The 18,818-nt window shown below is 42.8% G+C and overlaps 1 pseudogene; it reads right to left on the bottom strand.

Moving 5' to 3' along the window:
* Positions 1-17,332: 17,332 nt before the first annotated feature.
* LOC131915792 (U4 spliceosomal RNA) lies at positions 17,333-17,463 on the bottom strand (annotated as a pseudogene).
* Between the last annotated feature and the right edge of the window lie 1,355 nt (positions 17,464-18,818).

Genomic DNA, 18,818 nt, shown 5'->3' with positions numbered 1-18,818 from the left:
TACATACTGTACAGCCTAGGCTAAACAAGGCACCCTTCCTGCCTTAGCCTCCTGAGTACCGGGTTTATAGCAGTGTGCTACCATGTCAGACACTAAACGGATATGCTATTTTTCCAAAACACAGTCTCAAGTAGCTGGAATGCTCAGGCTGGTCTTGAACTGTTTTTATTTGTTTGTTTGTTTGTTTTTGTTTTTTAGACAGGGCCCCACTATGTAGTCCTGGCAGGCCTCAGATTCACAGAGATCTGCTTGCCTCTACCACCCAGTGTTGGGATTAAGACGTGTGCCACCACGCCCAGTTGGTCTTGAACTCTTGATCCTCTGCTTCTACCTCCCAAGTGTTGGGATTATAGGTGTGCACTGCCATACCTAGCCCTCTACATGCACTTTTCACTTATGGGTGATTTGTTTGTGTGTTTGTTTTTGTTTTTGCAGTTCTGGCTATCAAACCTGGGGCTTCACAGATTCTAGGCAAGCATATCGCCATGGACAGATTTATACCCCTATCCCAGATGATATTTTCAATTTGTGTTGGAGTTATGGGGATATATATTATCAAAGTGCATCTGTATTTCCTTTTTGAAAAATAAATTAATGATTCTCACCAATGCAGTATATAGAAAGCAGGAATTGGCCAATAAATGTTAAGTAATTTTAAAAGGCCAGTAAGTGGTTACAGCATAATAGTCATTCCTATTAGGGCATGCTCTACCAAAAGGTGGAACAAGTTGAGAAATTAACACCTGCTAATCTTTGCATCAAGGAAAAACAGTTGGCAAATGAAATTTCCAGTGAGAATATCTTTCTAAACTTCAGGAGAGGTTTTCACTGTAGCTCAGGGATAGGAGGACTGCTTAGCATGCGTGAGATCCTGGGCTCCATCTCAAAAGCCCAGCAAGAACAAAACTAAAAACCAAACTAAACTCCTGACATTTCCTATGACCTCTGTGAGGTGCTGTTTAACTTTTCTCACTCTCCTTCTGTATTTTTCCATTGGCTTTTACCAAGGTGGGCTGTGCTGCTATTCGAGAATGACTCAATCTGCCATTTAAACCTTAAATCACCTCATTTGATTAGAACACCTACAAAGTATTTATGATTTCAATTAATAAAAGTGTGTCCTTTGCAATAATTGCCTTGGACCATAAGGGCAAAGTTAAAAACACTCAGGAAGTTATGTAAAACTGTAAAACCCTTCAGCAAATGACAAATGTGTGCGTTAGGCATTAAGCCATTTCAAATAATTTTAAAGTTGCTTTCACAAAATACTCTCGGCCAGAGAGGTCAACCGAAGAAAGAAAATGCTGTGCCCAACTGTAAAAGAAGCCAAGCTGGGGCTTCACCAAGACTGGAGTGGAAAGGCAGGGAAGTCAACAAGGCTGTCCAGAGTGAGGCCTCTGGAGGGGACCTCGGGGACACAGGTAGATGTACTCTCAAATCTCAGATGGCACAGGGCTGCAGGGGGAGACAGCAGTCACTGGGTAACGGGATCCCAAACCACCAAGGTCTCTAATTAGCATTGTCAACTTGAAACAAGAGAACAGGCAAGTGCTCCTGACTGCCCACCACCACCCCACCACCCCACCACTCCACCACCTGACCCCTGTACTTCCAAAGACACTTCAGTGCACACTCACAGAGTTTCAGAGGTAAAGGAAAGATTCAAGTGATTTAACACGTGTCTTCCTCTGAACTGTAGACAAATAAATGGTGTATGCCTCACCACGGCCTCTTCTCAGCCCTCTGGGGCTAATCATCACCAGCTCCTCGTCTTTGCCTCTTTGTATTAGCAATAATGAGCTCCAGGAGAGCTTCTGAGACGCTGTGCTCATTTTAATCAGCCATGCCGAGTCACTTGTTACAAATAATCTCATTGTTGAATATATTTTTATGGCAGCACCCATTTCCCCTGAATAAGAACAGTTGTGTGCTTGTAAAAGGCACCTTCCCAGGCCTCACCCAGGACCCAGTCAATCAGAATTGTTAGAGAGAGGTACTTGGAATCTGCATTTTAATAAGCTTTCTTTGTAATTCTTTGTTTGTTTGGTTGTTGTTGTTTTTCCGAGACAGGGTTTCTCTGTGTAGCTTTGCACCTTTCCTGTAACTCGTTCTGTAGCCCAAGCTGGCCTCGAAGTCTTAAACACATTAAATTTTAAGATTGACTATATAAAGTCTTTTGTTTGTTTTTCTTTTTTTGAGACAGGGTTTCTTTGTGTAACCTCGCTGTCCTGGAACACACTTTGCAGACCAGGCTGCCACTGTCCCCAACTCCCCGCCCAAGTGCTGAGAGTAAATGACACCACTGCCATAATATAATTCTTTATATTTTACTATAAAGAATCAAGTTAGCAATTCAGCAAAATCTCTGGATCAGAATAAAGAAAAAAGAGTAACTATGCAATAATTCAGGGCCAGAAACAGGAGCAGCAGGCACAATGTAACAGTATAAGGCCTTCTAGAGAGTTCAGTGATTTGGCAAGCCCTGGGTGATGATTTGGCTCTTATTTTCAAGCTAGTCTCAGTTTCAAATACCATATTCAATGGGCTGAGAGTGTTGCTCAGTGGTAGAGAGCTTGTTTAGGTGCAGAAGGTCCAGGGTTGTTCCATTCCTAGGACCACAAAACTGAACAAAATTGTGTTCTAGTAGTTGGAACCATTGGCAAATTTTCATCTCATATTTCCAGTGTGTGTGTGTGTGTGTAGTGTATTCATGAGTGTGTAGCTTGCATGCCTGGCCATAGTATGACACTGGGTGCTTCCCTCTACCATTGTTTACCTTATTGCCTTGAGACAAGGCCTTTCACTGAACCAGAAGCTCACCCATTTTGACCAGACTGGTCAGCCAGCGAGCTCTCGGGCTCCGCTGGTCTCCTTCCTGCAATGCTGGGGTGAAAGGCATTTATGGTCATGCTGTGCTTTACGCTGGTGCTGAGAATTTGAACTCAGGTCTTCGTGTTTGGGTTCTTATCCATTGAGCCATCTCCCAGCCCTCGTATTTCCATTTCTTATCTGCAACTTGAAAATAGAAGGAAAAAAAATAGTTTTCTTTGGTTTTTTGAGACAAGGTTTCTCTGTGTAGCTCTGTCTGGCTGTCCTGGAACTTGCTTTGTAGACCAGAAAATAGAAATTTCTATCCTATGCACTACAGAATGGTTTTTATAAAGAGGGATTAAATGAGAAAGCAGTTTATAAACAATAAATTTGCAATCATTAAGTCTAGAGAGTAGAGAGTTATATTATTCTTCTACTGACTAATGCTTTATCATTTAAAACAAAAAACAAAGCAAAACAGAAAACAAAAAACAGCCACTAATTCAATATTATCTTCCGTGAATTAGGACCATGTTTGAATCATGAGTGAACTCTACTGTGGAACAATCCATTCATTGTCTTTGCAATTGAGTTAACCATGTGGTAATTTACAGGGATTGTTGAGACTCTCATGAGTTATATAGGACCATTCATAAGTACAGACACAATTTAAACCCTCATCCCTCTTGTCATTTTTTTTCCTTGGTTTTTTTTGAGACAGGGTTTCTCTGTGTAGCCTTGGCTGTCCTGGATCTCATTCTGTAGACCAGGCTGGCCTCGAACTCACAGAGATCCTCCTGACTCTGCCCCCTGAGTGCTGGGATTAAAGGTGTGCACCACCACCTAACCCCTCTTGCCATTTTTCTTCATATTGTTTGTTTTTTGCTTTTCATTTCATCATTGAATGTTATTTATTTGTTTTTTTTAAATAAATAATACATTAGGAAATGTCAAAAAGATACAAAGCTCTAAAAGAAAACATCACTTTCTTTCTCCTACCCATTCACCTAGTTTCCACCCCTTTCATAGAAAATCACTAATTGATTTCATGTGTATATGTTCAGACTTCATTTTATTATACACAGGTATAATAACTGCATGTACTCCCCCAATTTTTATTTTTTCCCTCATTCATGCTAAGCAAGGACTCTACCACTGAGACTCCCCTTTTAAATTAAGAGTAAGCATTGCACTTATTTTGTTTTGTGTATGTGAGCATGTGGAGGTCAGAAGTCAACTTGTCAGAATTGCTATTCTCCTTCTACTATGTGGGTCCTAAGGATGAAATTCCGGTTGTCAGGCCTGACAAGAAGTGTCTTGTGCTCAGAGCCATCTCACTGCCACCCCCTTTCATTTTGGAATACAGTGGTAGCATCCTGCATACAAGTTCTGTGCTTTTATTGCTTCATTTAACAATAAATCTTGGAGACCTTTTTGTAATGGAACCTTCTAATGTTTTGAAGTAGGTTCTTGATATGTAGATCAGGCTGGCCTTGAACTCTGGCCCTTCCTGTCTCAGCCTCTAGACAAGACTAGGAATGCAGATGTGTACCCCCATGCCCCTACTCCTCATTTTTTTTAAAAAGAATTCTATCTGAGGTGAGTTCATTATATGGATGTGTTAGCAGTCATGGAAGGTTTCCAATCTTTTGCTTTTGTTATAGTGCCTGAGCTTCATTCATTAGTACCCATTTGTGTGAGTGTATCCATAGGATAAATTCCATGTGGCTTGTTTTCTAGCCTCTGAATATGTTGGTTGAGACTATTCCAAAGTTATGCACATCTTTCTTCTATTAGGAACCAAAATTACACACAGTACTCTACTTGTAATCTTTACAGTCCTGAATACAGGGAGATTACATTCCTGTCTTTTTGTTCTTGCAAATCGTATGTGCCAGAATTATAAAGCAATTTTTAAATGGCCTAATAACTGCTCCAAAATAAGGCTTATTAAAAATAATGGCCTACCATTAATGGAAGAATATTACATTTCTCAACACTGTGATTTTCAGTTTTCTTGCATCACTAAATTTTAGACTTCTTTTATTCTTTAACACATGTTCTTCTTATTGATTCCCTTCTTAGTGGAAGTGTTTGATTAAGGCCAAAGTTGCTGAATACACAATAATAAAAGCAATTATAAACAAGGAGCACAATGGGAAATACAACTGTCAAGAATGCTCGGTAGCTAAAGGCTCTAATTTAAAGCGTTTCCTCTCGGGCTGAAGAGATGGCTCAGAAGTTAAGAGTTCTGGAGGATCTTCCAGAGGATCTGGGTTCTGTTCCCAGCATTCACAGGGTGGCTCAGAACTATCTGGAACTGCAGTTCCAAGAGATCTGAAACTGCTTCTGGCTGCGCAATCACCAAGCATGCATGGTATACACAGGCATGCACGTGAGTAAAACACCCATACATGTAACATTTTTAAAATTCTTTAAAAATTTCAGCTCTAGTGGCTGGAGAGATGGTTCAGTAGTTAAGAGCTTTTGCTGCCCTTGCAGAGGACCCAGGTTCTATTCCCAGTACCTGCATCTTAGTTCACAAGAATTTATAACTCCAGTTCTTGGGTATCTGATGCTTTCTTCTTGCCTCCACAGGCACCCAGCATGCATGTGGCACACATACATACATACAAACACTCATATACATAAAATAAATACCTCTTAGAATATTTCATCTCATTATCAGGTCATATATCCCAGTTTTAAGCTTTAAGAAAAACAATCAATAAAAATGTAGAGTTTTTGTTGTTATTTTCTGAAACAGAGTCTCTTATAGTCCAGGCTAGCCTTGAACTATAGTTGAGATGACCTTGAACACTTGGTTGTCTTGCCTGATACCTCCCAAGTGTTGAGATTATAGGTATGTGCCACCATATTTGGACATCAAATAGAGAATACTTTTAGCCCCCAAAATATTCTGTAATCTATCAGCATCTAAGGCAGTGGTTCTCAATCTATTGGTCTCAACCCCTTTGGCAAACCTTTCTCTCCAAAAATATTTACATTATGATTCATAACAGTACCAAAAGTACAGTTATGAAGTAGCAATGAAAATGATTTTATGATTGGGGGTCACCACAACATGAGGAACTGTATTAAAGGGTCGAAGCATTAGGAAGGTTGAGGACCACTGGTCTAAGGTATCAGCAATTGCTTGAAAGTTTGAAAATTGCCAGTTTTTCTTAATTTTTTTTTTTTTTTGATGTCTGGCTATGTGGTCCAGGCTGACCTCAAACTCACAATCCTCTTGCCTCAATCTCTTGAGTATAGTATCATGCCCTGTCTTACTGTTGATTAATTCCTAATGATTTGAAGAGACTAAATGGCAGGAAGAAATAAACACTAACTCTAAGGCCATATTAAAAGATTTATTGGATCTTCTCAAAACAAATGGCACTGATTTCCTTTGTTAAGGGGCGGAACTTCCAGCTAGGTGTGGTGGTACAGTCCTTTAAGCCCAGAATTTGGGAAGTAGAGGCAGCCGGATCTCTGAGTTCTAAGCCAGCGTGGTCTACAAAATGAATTCCAGGACTACACAAAGAAACTGTGTCACAAAAACAAACAAATAAACAAAAAGCAAAAACAAAAAAAAATGAATGAATGAATAAATAAATAAATAAATAAATAAATAAATAAATAAATAAATAGGTAGAACTTCCTTAATGGAAAACCACAATCATCCTCCGAAGTTCACTTTACATAATTGTCTCTGTGAGGTTTTCATTTAGAGCTGTGTGTTTCTTCTTCTCAACTGGCCCAAATGACCTTTTACCATGATTGCTCAAACAGGAGTAAAATAGACTTGGGGGAAAAAAAAAATCTGTGCTGGCATTTCCTCAAGGGAATGCCTAAAAAGAAGGTTAGTAGGTCAAGAAACTAAGACAGAGGTCCTGAACAGCACATGAAGTAGATGGATGGTTGCACTTTTGTCCCTCGGTTATAATCAACACAAAACATAATTCACAGAAACCAAGAGAACTCCAGACTGAACACCAGAGAACTGTTCACCAGGAATAAGCAAGTTGGCAGAGTAGATGAAGAACTGGACGGGAAGCCATTCTTTATCAATTTTTAAAGACAAAACTCCTCACATCTGCTGGAACTACGCCCTTTGTCGCTGTAGATTCCACTTCACAGATGCGGAAAGCGTCAGCCTTAATCTATCTAGGGAAGCAGCCAAGAACTCGAGATTAAAATCAGCACGGAGAATAACTCCCCTTTGAAGGATGGGCTATTGCTCCATACATCAGTCTTTATGACTCGGAAGTGCAAGCATCTTTTTATCTGATGACATTAACTTGATCTTGAGATATCTCACTATCACTTATCTTCACCTAATATGTGTAGTTCTCCATATGTGTGCCTTATCGTTTGTCCTTCTGCTCCCATGCAAATGATTTCTACCAGATTTGAAAGGTGGTTCTTAAATCATCGGAGTGATTTAAGAAACAGCTATACATTTTAAATGTGTATTAAATATTCACTTGTCTCCCTTTTAAAGTCCCCCCTCTCTCTCCATCTCCCCAACTCTATCCCATGTGTATGTGAATATAGTATATTCATTATATATATATATTATATATATATTATATATATATATATAAGTATTCATGGAGGCCATAAGATATCAGATGCCCAGCTCCATCAGTTTCCACCTTACTCTCTTGAGACAAAGTGTTACGACAGTGTATGCAGGACGTCATGGAGGGTAGAGCCATGGTGCCCCACATCCGGTGAGAGACAGAGATGCCATGCAGACAGCGCTCAGTGAAGAGTTTTATTTGGTTGGGGCGGGGGGTGGGGGAGGGGGTGGGGGGGAGAAAGAGGGAAAGAGAAAGAAGGGCGGGGGGGGGGGTGCTCACCTCATGGGAGGAAAGCAGAAGAGAGAGAGAAGAGGCGGACCAAGGGGCAGGATTTCAAGGAGTGGATCAGAATATTAACACAAGGGTCTCTCATGGAACCTGGAGCTAGGCAGGCAGTCAATCATCCTCCTCTCTCTGGCCCCCTCAGCACTGGGGTTATATTCTGTTTTTTTGTTTTTCACTATGTAGCCTTGGCTGGCCTAGATAATTCACTGTGTAGACCAGCCTGGCCTCAAATTCCTAGAGATCTACCTTTCTTTCTCTTGAGTGCTGGGGTTAAAGGCATGCACCACCACACCCAGCACTCCGTGTGAAGCTTTTTACGTGGGGGCAGGGACCTGAACTCAGGTCCTTATGCTAGCACAACAATTGGCCCTAAACACTGAGCCATCTCCCCAGATCTTTTTTTTTTTTTAATTTAAAAATGCCAGTGAGTGAGCCCAGCACCAAGTCATCTCCCCAGCTCCTCTATGGCTCTTCTTCTAAAGGCAAGCTTTTACTCTTTATTTTCATAAATGCTTTTTTTTGGCTTTCAAGACAGGGGTTTTCTGTGTAGTTTTGCGCCTTTCCTGGAACTCGCTTTGTAGGCCAGGCTGGCCTCGAACTCACAGAGATCCGCCTGCCTCTGCCTCCCGAGTGCTGGGATTAAAGGCGTGCTTTTAATATGCATCTCAAAAGGGGAAAAAGGTATGTGGTGGTTTGAAAGAAAATGGCTCCCAAAGGGAGTGGCACTAATGGGAGGTGTGGCCTTATTGGAGTAGGTGTGGTCTTGTTGGAGGAAGTATGTCACTGTGGAGGTGGGCTTTGAGGTCTCATACATGCTCAAGCCACGCCCAGTGAGACAGTTCACTTCCTGTTGTCTGCACGATGTAGAACTCTCAGCTACTTCTCCAGCATCATGTCTGCCTGCACAACGCCATGTCCCACCATGATGATAATGGACTGAACCTCTGAATTGTAAGCCAGCCACTACAATGAAATGTTTTCATTTATAGGAGTTGCTGTGGTCATGGTGTCTCTTCACAGGGATAGAAACCCCAGGGACAAATTATTTTATCACATAACTATAGTACATTGTCTCAACTAACAAAGTCCACAAACGTTCTCAAGGTGAGAGAGTTGGAGAGATGGCTCAGCAGTTCAGGGTGATTTCCAGCACCCACACCAGGTGACTCACAACCGCCTGGAACTCCAGTTCCAGGGGATCTGATGCATTCTTCTGACTTCTGCAGGCCCCCACATGCACACATATGCACAGTCATTCCCTCTGCCACATACACATATTTTTTAAATTCTCAAGATGAGTCTTAATTCCATATTTTACTATACCTGTGTAACTTAGATGTGAATATAAGCACAACACAGGGGATGATACCTCTGCTTTTCTAAAAATTTCCAGCAGAAATCTAGGCATCCCAGGACCAGTAACATCTGAAGGTGTGATGGTAGTGCTGGTCACCCCACGGTGACCAATGCTTTGCCTAACCTACAACTCACCTCTGTTGGGGTGAGACCCACCTTCCTGTAGTCGAACTGGAAACAGCTCAGGCCTCCTGAAGCTCCATTGTGTACAATGTCCCGGCAGATTTAAAAAGCTGACGTTGGAATATGTTTCTGGCCCACTGGATGTTGAACTCTTTTCATCTCAAAATAGTACAGCCACCATCAAAGTCTCTGCAGGGCAGACGTCCAAGGGCTGTTCTGAATGCTGCTGACTGTGCGTTTGAGAAGGTGTGCCAGAAAGCATGATGCTGAAGCCGTTCTTCTCAGCAGTCAGGACACGGAGAGCCACATGAAGCCCCCCCGGAGCTTAGAAACCAGGCCACTGTTGAACCGTAACAGCGAAGTGGTTTAGAATAGGCTTTCATGGCTAATCTTGGTTGTGAACGTGACACACCTGGGAAGAAGGAGCCTCTATTAAAGAACTGTTTCCATCAGACTGGCCTGTGGGCACGGCTAGGGGATATTTCGATTGCTGATTGACATAGGAGGGCTCTGGTGTGTTCTGATTTCTGTAGGCACCTGCACATGCCTGAGACAGACAGGCCTGACCTGCATTAAAAAAAAAAACTAGCTGAGCAGCATTCCTGCATGGTTTCTAACTCAATTCCTGCCTCCAGGTTCCTGTGTTGAGTTCCTGCCCTGCCTCCTTTGAGGATGGTCTGAAAGCTGTGAGCTGAAACAAACCCTTTCTTTCTTCCCTCAGTTGGTTTTTTATCCTGATGTTTTTCACTGCGACAGAAAGCAAACCAGGAAAAACAGCATGAGTCTAGTCTTGTGGGGTGACTCATCCCTAACGGGCTTGAGGGCCAGAAGGCCCAAACAAGTAAAAAAGATACTTTCTGAGGACCAGCCTGGGTCTGCCTGATGGTCTTAGCAAGGGCAGCTGAAACATGATCTGGAGATGACCTGGACCAATGAGAGGCAGCCATGTCACTCACACCAGCTGATGCATATTCATCAGACCTCCCCCCAGGGTGGGGTGGAGGGTATATAAGGCTTGCCTCTTCCTGAATAAACTGAGCTTGTTGTTTTGACATTCTCCCGGAGTCTGTGTAGTTTGACTTTGCACCTACTTGGCCCCCACCCACAAAGGGAACAACAGCAAGGACCCTGCTACATAGTCTAATGCTGGAGAGGCGGTTCTAGAGAGAGGCAGACCTGAGTTCAAATCCAGGGTTTCACTTACTTTCTGTGTAAGGTAGAACAAATTATTTTATTTTATGTATTTATTTATTCATTTATTTATTTTTGAGACAGGGTTTCTCTGTGTAGCTTTGGAGCCTGTCCTGGAACTCACTCTGTAGCCCAGGCTGGCCTTGAACTCACAGAGATCCGCCTGCCTCTGCCTCCCGAGTGCTGGGATTAAAGGTGTGTGCCGCCACCGCCTGGCAAATTATTTCATTTTTATAAAGCCTTAGAACATTTTGTGAGTATGAAATTTGCTGTTAACATTTTGGCAGTTAAGGGGCTGGAGAGATGGCTGGACAGCTAAAAAGTACATATATACACACACAAACACACAAGTAAAATTGGGCTGGAGAGATAGCTAATTGGTTGAGAGCACTGGTTGCTCTTCCAGAGGACCTAGGTTCAGTTCTCAGCATCCATATGGTGGCTCACAACCATCTGTAACTCTAGTTCCAGAGGACCCAACACCCTCTTCTGGCCTCCACGGGCATTAAGGAATGTACGTGGTGAGCAGACACATATGTGGGCAAAACACCCATACACATGCAATGGAGATGTTGTAACATAAATATAAAAACAGCTAACAAACACCTGCAGCTGACCAATAACCCAAATTAAAAGACAATTATGTGCTAACCATTCTACGCCTTATCTTCAAGTTGAAGATTTACTAAGGTAACTTAAAGCACAGGAGTTTTGTAAACTCTACTTAATTCGGGTTTATTCAGTGACCACAGAATAAACGAAAAACTAAGGATCGTAGGAGTGACACCTGTTTGACCAATAAGTGCCAAATTAAAGGAAATACTGAGATAGCATGAGTTACACGGTCTGGTGCCTGTTTAGCCTCCTTTCCCAATGCATCCTCCCTGTTTGATATTCCCTCATCTACCCTTCCCCCACACTGCTCCAATTCCCGAGAGGATCTAGAAAGCTTAAGATACGGAGTACATTTTATTTCCACCTTCTCCTCCCACCCCAAACCCTGGATATTGATTGGGGTGAACATGTGACCTAAATTGTTCAGCCAGAAAAATCTCAGGACTTGTTTAGAAGGCTGTGAAGAAGCTGTCTGTTCTGTACAATTTCCTGTGAGGACACAGAGCAGGACCTGAGACTGCACACAGCCCGCCACACCAGCCGCTCTCACACCAGGAGCTGTCACGCCAGAATTACCAGCAGGATCGTAATAACGATGCAAATGGATCATAATAAAGATGCTGATGACTCAGCCCGTAAAGGTGTTTACTGCCAAGCCTGACCACCTGAGTTCAGCACCAGGGACTCTCATGGTGGGAAGAGAGACCCACTCATGGAGCTGCTCACATGCCCATCATAAATGAGGATGTTGCCTCTCTCTCTCTCTCTCTCACACACACACACACACACACACACACACACACACACACACACACAGAGTGACAGAATATATTTATCTATTTATTTATTTGTTTATTTATTTAATGTGTTTGAGTGTTTTTCCTGTGTGTGCCTGGTGCTTGAGGAGGCCTAAAGGTGTCAGGTCGCCTGGAACTAGAGTTACAATATGGTTGCTGAGCGCTGAACCGGGATCCCCTCTAAGAGCAGCAAGTACTCTGAACTGCTGAGTCATTTCTCCAGTCTCTATAATAATTTCTTTTTAGATGTGAACAAAAGTCCTGATTGGAATCAGGCCTGATTTCTTCTCCTTCAAGTAAGATTTTTCCAACAAGTAAGTCCATGAATACTATTTTTCTCTTTTTCCCTAATACTGGGGATTGATTCCAGGATTGAACCAACGAGCTACACTTCAGCATGTATTCTTGTTTAAGTCAGTTTGAGTAGACCTTTACTATTATTTGTACTGAAACAGCGAATGAGACAGGGCTAGCTATGATCCTAACAAATTCATTCTAACAGAGTTATAATGGCTGGCATGAGAAAGTTCCAAAAAGAGTTATAGTGATTACATTGATGGCAGCATTAGTATTTTAAATAGAAATTATAGCAACTGCTCTCTCTACTTAACAGTGGATTGTTAATAAAACAAAGAAAAGTGAGAGAGAAGGGATCCATTACTCCCCATATTATAAGAGGAATACATGTTCATTATAGAAAATATGGAGGAGTCTAAAGCAACTGTTGATAATCCTACTATCCAGATAAATTAATATGTTAGCTTATTTTCTTCTAGTCTACTTTAAATGCATATTTAAAAATACTCCAGGTATTCAATTTATATTATGTTTTAAAATAGTTTGTCATATCTCCCCAGATATGGTGACTCATTCCTATAATCCTAGCACTAGAAAGCAGAAGCAGGAGAAACAGGAGTTTGAGGACAGCCTGGGCTATTCAGTAAGCTCAAAGACAGCCTGGCTGCATAACAGGACTTGTGTCTCATGGAAACTAAGAACTAGGGAGAGAGCTTACTTGCATAGTGCTTGCCCAGACTGCAAGAGGCTCTGGGCTCTGTCTTTTACTTCAAAAAAAGTAAGTAAATAACTAATCTCTCAAATGCTTTGTTATTAAACATTTATTCTCATCTTAGATTACTTTCTTAGGATGGAGTCCTGGAAATGAAGTAAGTGAGCTGTACAGGGTATATATGAATATGAAACTAGATAGTGTGTTCAAAAGAAATTTATAAATTGAAAATCACTGATCAAAATGAGCTATTATTGTTCTTTTGCCATCTCTGACTCCTTTTTCTACTCTCCCACACGATGATATATGACTCCCTACCACCCTGTACCAAGCACTTACTAAGCACTGTGTTCTGAGCTAAACACACATAGCTAAAAATCCCTCCCGCCGGGCGGTGGTGGCGCACGCCTTTAATCCCAGCACTCGGGAGGCAGAGCCAGGTGGATCTCTGTGAGTTCGAGGCCAGCCTGGGCTACCAAGTGAGTTCCAGGAAAGGCGCAAAGCTACACAGAGAAACCCTGTCTCGAAAAACCAAAAAAAAAAAAAAAAAAAAAAAAATCCCTTCCCTTGGGTTGAGGAAAGAAGATCTACCCCCTCTTCCTGAAGTCTCAATGACAACCAGAGGTATGATGGCCAAGTTAACTCTGGGGACCCAATGGGTTCATTGTGCTTCCTTTGGAGCATAGGTGAGATATACTAAGAGGGGTGTGGGTACTCTTTCCCGCAGCAGGCTGCAGCTGGAAAGCCTTTACCTAGCAGGATGACCGCTTCCCGGAAGACAGATGGAGCCTCCTCTCCTGCCGGTTAACAGTCTCCTCCCAGATTGAAACATTCTGTCCTTCAGGGAAGCTCCTTAAGCAGCTCAGAATAGCTTCAGGAAATCCCTGAAACTGACCAGATTTACTAGGCCCCTCCCTGCCAGAGTAAGGCAGGAAAAAGCTGAGAGTCCCCGCCTCAGACAGAAAGAAGCTGAGCCGCAAAGACTGAGACCACTGAGCTGCCTGGAGGAGGAGGTTTAGATGAACCCAGGTATCTGGGGAGGAGGAGGTTTAGATGAACCCAGGTATCTGGGGAGGAGGAGGTTTAGATGAACCCAGGTCTCTGGGGAGGAGGAGGTTTAGATGAACCCAGGTCTCTGGGGAGGAGGAGGTTTAGATGAACCCAGGTCTCTGGGGAGGAGGAGGTTTAGATGAACCCAGGTCTCTGGGGAGGACACTCGCCCAACTGCTGAGCTCTCTGCAGGCTGTGCAGTGTGCTCCAGGTTCCCAGCTGTGTGTGTGAGGCTGTCACGATGCTGAGGTGGGCCTTAGTGAGGCAGCTCTCTTGGAATCATTTCTGCTCCTCTAAGTAACCGCCTCACCCATACTCCTGTAAGTAAATCCCAATACAAGTCATTGGTTCATCAAATTGGACTTTGGTGATATATCCATACTTTGGTCTGTCATGGGTTCCCTATCTGGGGTGAGTAGAAGTGTGTGTTGCATCTCCTCAGGAAAAGGTGTATCATACAACACCTCCCTTCTTCTTCCCCTCATCTTCCTAGTCACTCTAACTGCTCTCCAAGATCATGTACAATTAAGGCAGAGTCGAATAAACAAGTAGTAGGGAGATGCTAGATACTCACGTGAGGGTCTTGTGACCCTTTCCACCCTCCATGAGGGGATGCAGACATTCAACAAGCCCAGCAGGGATAATTCTTTTGCAGACTGACTTAGCTGAAATCCCCAAGATGGTAGTTGCTTGGCTAGGAGAGTTACACAAAACAACATAAGCACTTTCTCCATCATTGTGGTTAGTGTTTATGAAAGAAACCCTTGCTTAAAAGGTGATATCATTCTATTAAGAAGAATGCCAGCCTGGTGGTGGTGGCACACTCCTTTATTGCCAGCACTCAGGAGGCAGAGGCAGGTCTGTGAGTTCCAGACCAGCCTGGTCTACAAAGTGAGTTTCAGGACAGCCAAGACTACACAGGGAAACCCTTCTCTGGGGTTGCGGGTTGAAGGGGATGCTGACCTTCGTTGAAAATACATACAGCCAGGAATGACAGAGTAGGACAGAGATTCTGAACTGACCTGAATCTAAAGTTCACCTGCTGTTCCACCATGCATTCTACATAGCTCCCAACTAAACCCTTAGCCCCTGCATTTCTTCTGTATCCCTGAAGACACAGAGTAGGGACAGTTTCTAATGCCCGTCACTCCTCTCTCCTGATTCAGATTCTTATTACATGTTCTCTAGGTTATTGCAATCTCTTGTGCAATCTCTCTAATCCGTTCTTTAGCCCAGAGTGATCTTTCTAAACTGCACATCTGACAGTCATTTAATGGTTTTTCTATAGCTGTCAAAATAAATGGCAAAATCTTTGTCCCTCGGGATTCTTCTCCTTCGTCCATGTGTTGTCACGCTGCTTCATGTCCCATGTCAATGTCTATACGGATGACTTTGTACTTTCTAAATCTCATATTTTAAGGTCATGATTAGCAGGTTAGAAAGTATGTAGAAGCTGGGTGGTGGTGGCGCTCACCTTTAATCTCAGCACTTGGGAGGCAGAGGCAGTGGATCTCTGTGAGTTCAAGGCCAACTTGGGCTACAGAGCTAGGTCCAGGACATCTAGGGCTGTTACACAGAGAAACCCTGTCCTGAAAAATAAAAAGAAGAAGAAGAAGAAGAAGAAGAAGAAGAAGAAGAAGAAGAAGAAAGAAAGCGAGTATGTAGAGCTATAAGGATAACCAGAGTATTTGGAGACATCATCACAGTCAAAATAGCTAAAGAAGGGGCCATATTTATAGCAAAGGAAAGGCTCTGAGCATGAGGAGGCCAAGTGGAGAACAGCAGTGCTTCAGATATATGAGGAATATCTGCTCAATAGAAAGACAAAACTTGGCCGGGCATGGTGGCGCACGCCTTTAATCCCAGCACTTGGGAGGCAGAGCCAGGCGGATCTCTGTGAGTTCGAGGCCAGCCTGGGCTACCAAGTGAGTTCCAGGAGAGGCACAAAGCTACACAGAGAAACCCTGTCTCAAAAAACCAAAAAAAAAAAAAAAAAAAAAAGACAAAACTTTGGAGGCTGGGCATGTAGAATACTTGCCTTACACCCAAAAGCCCTTGGTCTAGTCCTGAGCACCACATAAACCAGGTGTGGGAGCACAAACCTGTAATTCCAGCACTGAGATAATGTAGAGACAGGAAGATAAAAAGTTCAAGGTCATTCTCAGCTACATAATCAGTTCTAGCCAACTAAGGATAAATGAGATCCTTCTCAAAAAAAAAAAAAAAAAAAGAAAGAAAGAAAGAAAGAAAGAAAGAAAGAAAAAGAGAGATGTTTTAGTATTAGAGCTATGAGTTTTCCCACCTTTTCATTACTTTTGAGATTAGGGTCTCAAGACATTACCCAGGTTGGTCTTGCACTTCTGGAATCAAGTGATTCTCATCTCTCAGTCTCCTTCCTGACAAGATTACTGGTGTTCACTTCTGAGTCCAGCTTTATCATGGATATTGTAGAAAGGACTTCTGCACAGGATGGAAAGATGACTTAAACGTTTTCCAATTCTTTGATTTGGGTATCTCAAAGTGAGCGTCTTCACATTGGTATTTCTGAGAAGCAAGTGGCATATAGGGATGACCAAAGTAACAAAAAGGCAGCCCCTGCCTTTGACATTTTCATCAGTATTTTACATTTCTGCCCTGGAGGCTGAAGAATTATTCTAAGAAGGACCAAAAAAACCAAACAATCAACCAACCAAACAAACAAAAAACCATGATTTTGTTATGGACATCTGAGAAAAATAATCACAGACTAATTAAAGTATAAAGCCTGGGCCAGCTCCTTTCAAAGGAGACTCGGGAACAGCCGTAGATGAAGGAAGCCAGCCTGACTGGGGAACAGCAGTAGATGAAGGAAGCCAGCCTGACTGGCTCACCCACATGGACCACACCCCCCACGTCACTTGCAGCCAGAGGCAGTTTTTCCTGTAGACCTAGCAAGCACTAAGCTTCAAGGCTGCTTTTTTGCCCAAGTTTTTTTTTTTTTTTTTTTTTTCCCCTAAAGTGTTGGTGAGAGTCCTAGTAGTCTTGCCCAAAATGCCTTAAAACCCAGACCAAACCAAATCCGTTTGCTTCAAGCCTGCAAGCCAGCGTTCTAGTGGAACAAAACAGTACATTCATAGAATGTTTTAAGTGTTGTTTTCAAGTGTTTGATCTCAGACATACCTACATACCTAGATTATATTTAGATTCTAATTAGTACTAGCAATGTTGTCTTTGAAAACAAACAATATTCACATGTTTACTCTCGGGCCTCAAATTTGGGGCTCTACTCTGAAAAAAAGCACTTAATATTTGTCCTCTATTTGTCTTGTTTGACAAATCCCTGTTTTAGTTTAGACCAGCAGGAATTAGAAGAAAGACTTTGTAAATTAAAATCGTCACATCATAATTATCCACTCATGTGGTAAAGCTGTGACTCACATAAGGCCAAACCTGTTCTGCTTCAAGCAGCTCCATTGTTTCCTTGAGAAGTAATTCCACCTGCTCAGCCTAGTGGCAGAGAGAGTACAGAAGCCTTCTAAGCCTGAGAGAAAGATAAGCTAGCTAGATAGCTTTCTAACGCCTCTTGAGTCACATTTTTAATTAGCAGTAATCACTCCTGGGAGAAACCTCATTGGCTGTGATACTGTCAGTGTGCAAAGCTATGAGTCATCTTTATAGTGGTTTCTCTGTTTATTATTAGAAGTGTGATTTTACAGAATATCACAAAGCCGTATTAAAATGTGAGAGAAAAGGAAGGCAAGCCATTGATATATTTTCATGTGCCCACTGAGGGATTTATCAAAGTATCTTTTGACAGATCAAAAACCATCTCTAAGAGATGACACTACTTTCTAGCTCTCCTCACTAACGGCCACGTGTACCTTCATTTCCTACAAGTAGCTTTTCTCCTTACAGAGAAATGACTAGTGATCAAGTCTCCACGGTCAGTGGTCCTGTCCTAGTCTTCATACTACCTGACTTTGTCTAGTTTTCTGTTCCCTGCCACCCCGCTTGATATTGATTGGGTAGAAAAATAACATCTTTCTGGTTTCTTCCTGCTCTTAGCTATCTCACAGACTTGAGTGATAAACTTTGTATCACTTAAGTAGGTAACTCCCCAAAGTCTAACCCCATTCCAACTTCCCTCTGAGCATTGTCCCCCAAGTATTTGTTTCTTTTTTTATTTTTCTTCATTAAGAAATTTTTTACTTACTCCACATACCACCCACAGATCCCCCCTCCTCCCTCCTTCTATCCCCCAGCCCTCTCTCCCAAGCCACCCCGCATCCCCACACCCCCCAAATCAAGGTCTCCCATGGGGAGTCAGCAGAGCCTGGCACACTGAGCCTAGGCAGGTCAAAGCCCCTTCCCACTGCACCAAGGCTGTGCAAGGTGTCACACCACAGGCACCGGATTCCAGAAGCCTGCCCGGGTCCCCCACAAAAAGTTTGAGCCAAACAACCATCTTCCATATCCATAGGGACTAGTCCAGTCCCGTGGGGGCTCTACAGCCACCAGTCCACACAGTTCATGGGCTTCCACTAGTGTGGCCGGTAGTCTCTGCACGTCCTCCCATCATGATCTCGACGTCCCTTGCCTGCAGTATCTCTCCTCTCTCTCATCAATTGGATTCCCAGAGCTCAGCCTGGTGCCTGGCCGTGGGTCCCCCAAGTGTTTTAGGCCCCTTGTATAGGTACCGTCCCTGTGATTTCCCATCATCTTCTTCCCATATCATAATCATATTTTCTCTATTTCTGCCAATGGCATCGGCAGCAGCACATTTTCCTAGCTACTGTGTTTGGACATTTGAAGTTCTTTTTATCCCCCTTCTTGAACTCCACTGTATACTGTGACTTGTCAGGCAGCAACTGGCCAAGACAAGAGATTCCCTTTGTACCTGTCTCCATCCAATTCCAGTGCATTTTTATCAGATCTGTGCCTGCTTATTCCTTCCCCAGAATTACAGTAGATGTCTGCCTCTTCTGCAGCCTCTACTTGATTTCTTATGTAGCTGTC

Source organism: Peromyscus eremicus, chromosome 7 (assembly GCF_949786415.1).
Source record: "Peromyscus eremicus chromosome 7, PerEre_H2_v1, whole genome shotgun sequence".
NCBI classification, from domain to species: domain Eukaryota; kingdom Metazoa; phylum Chordata; class Mammalia; order Rodentia; family Cricetidae; genus Peromyscus; species Peromyscus eremicus.
This window is presented reverse-complemented; position numbering and strand designations above follow the sequence as displayed.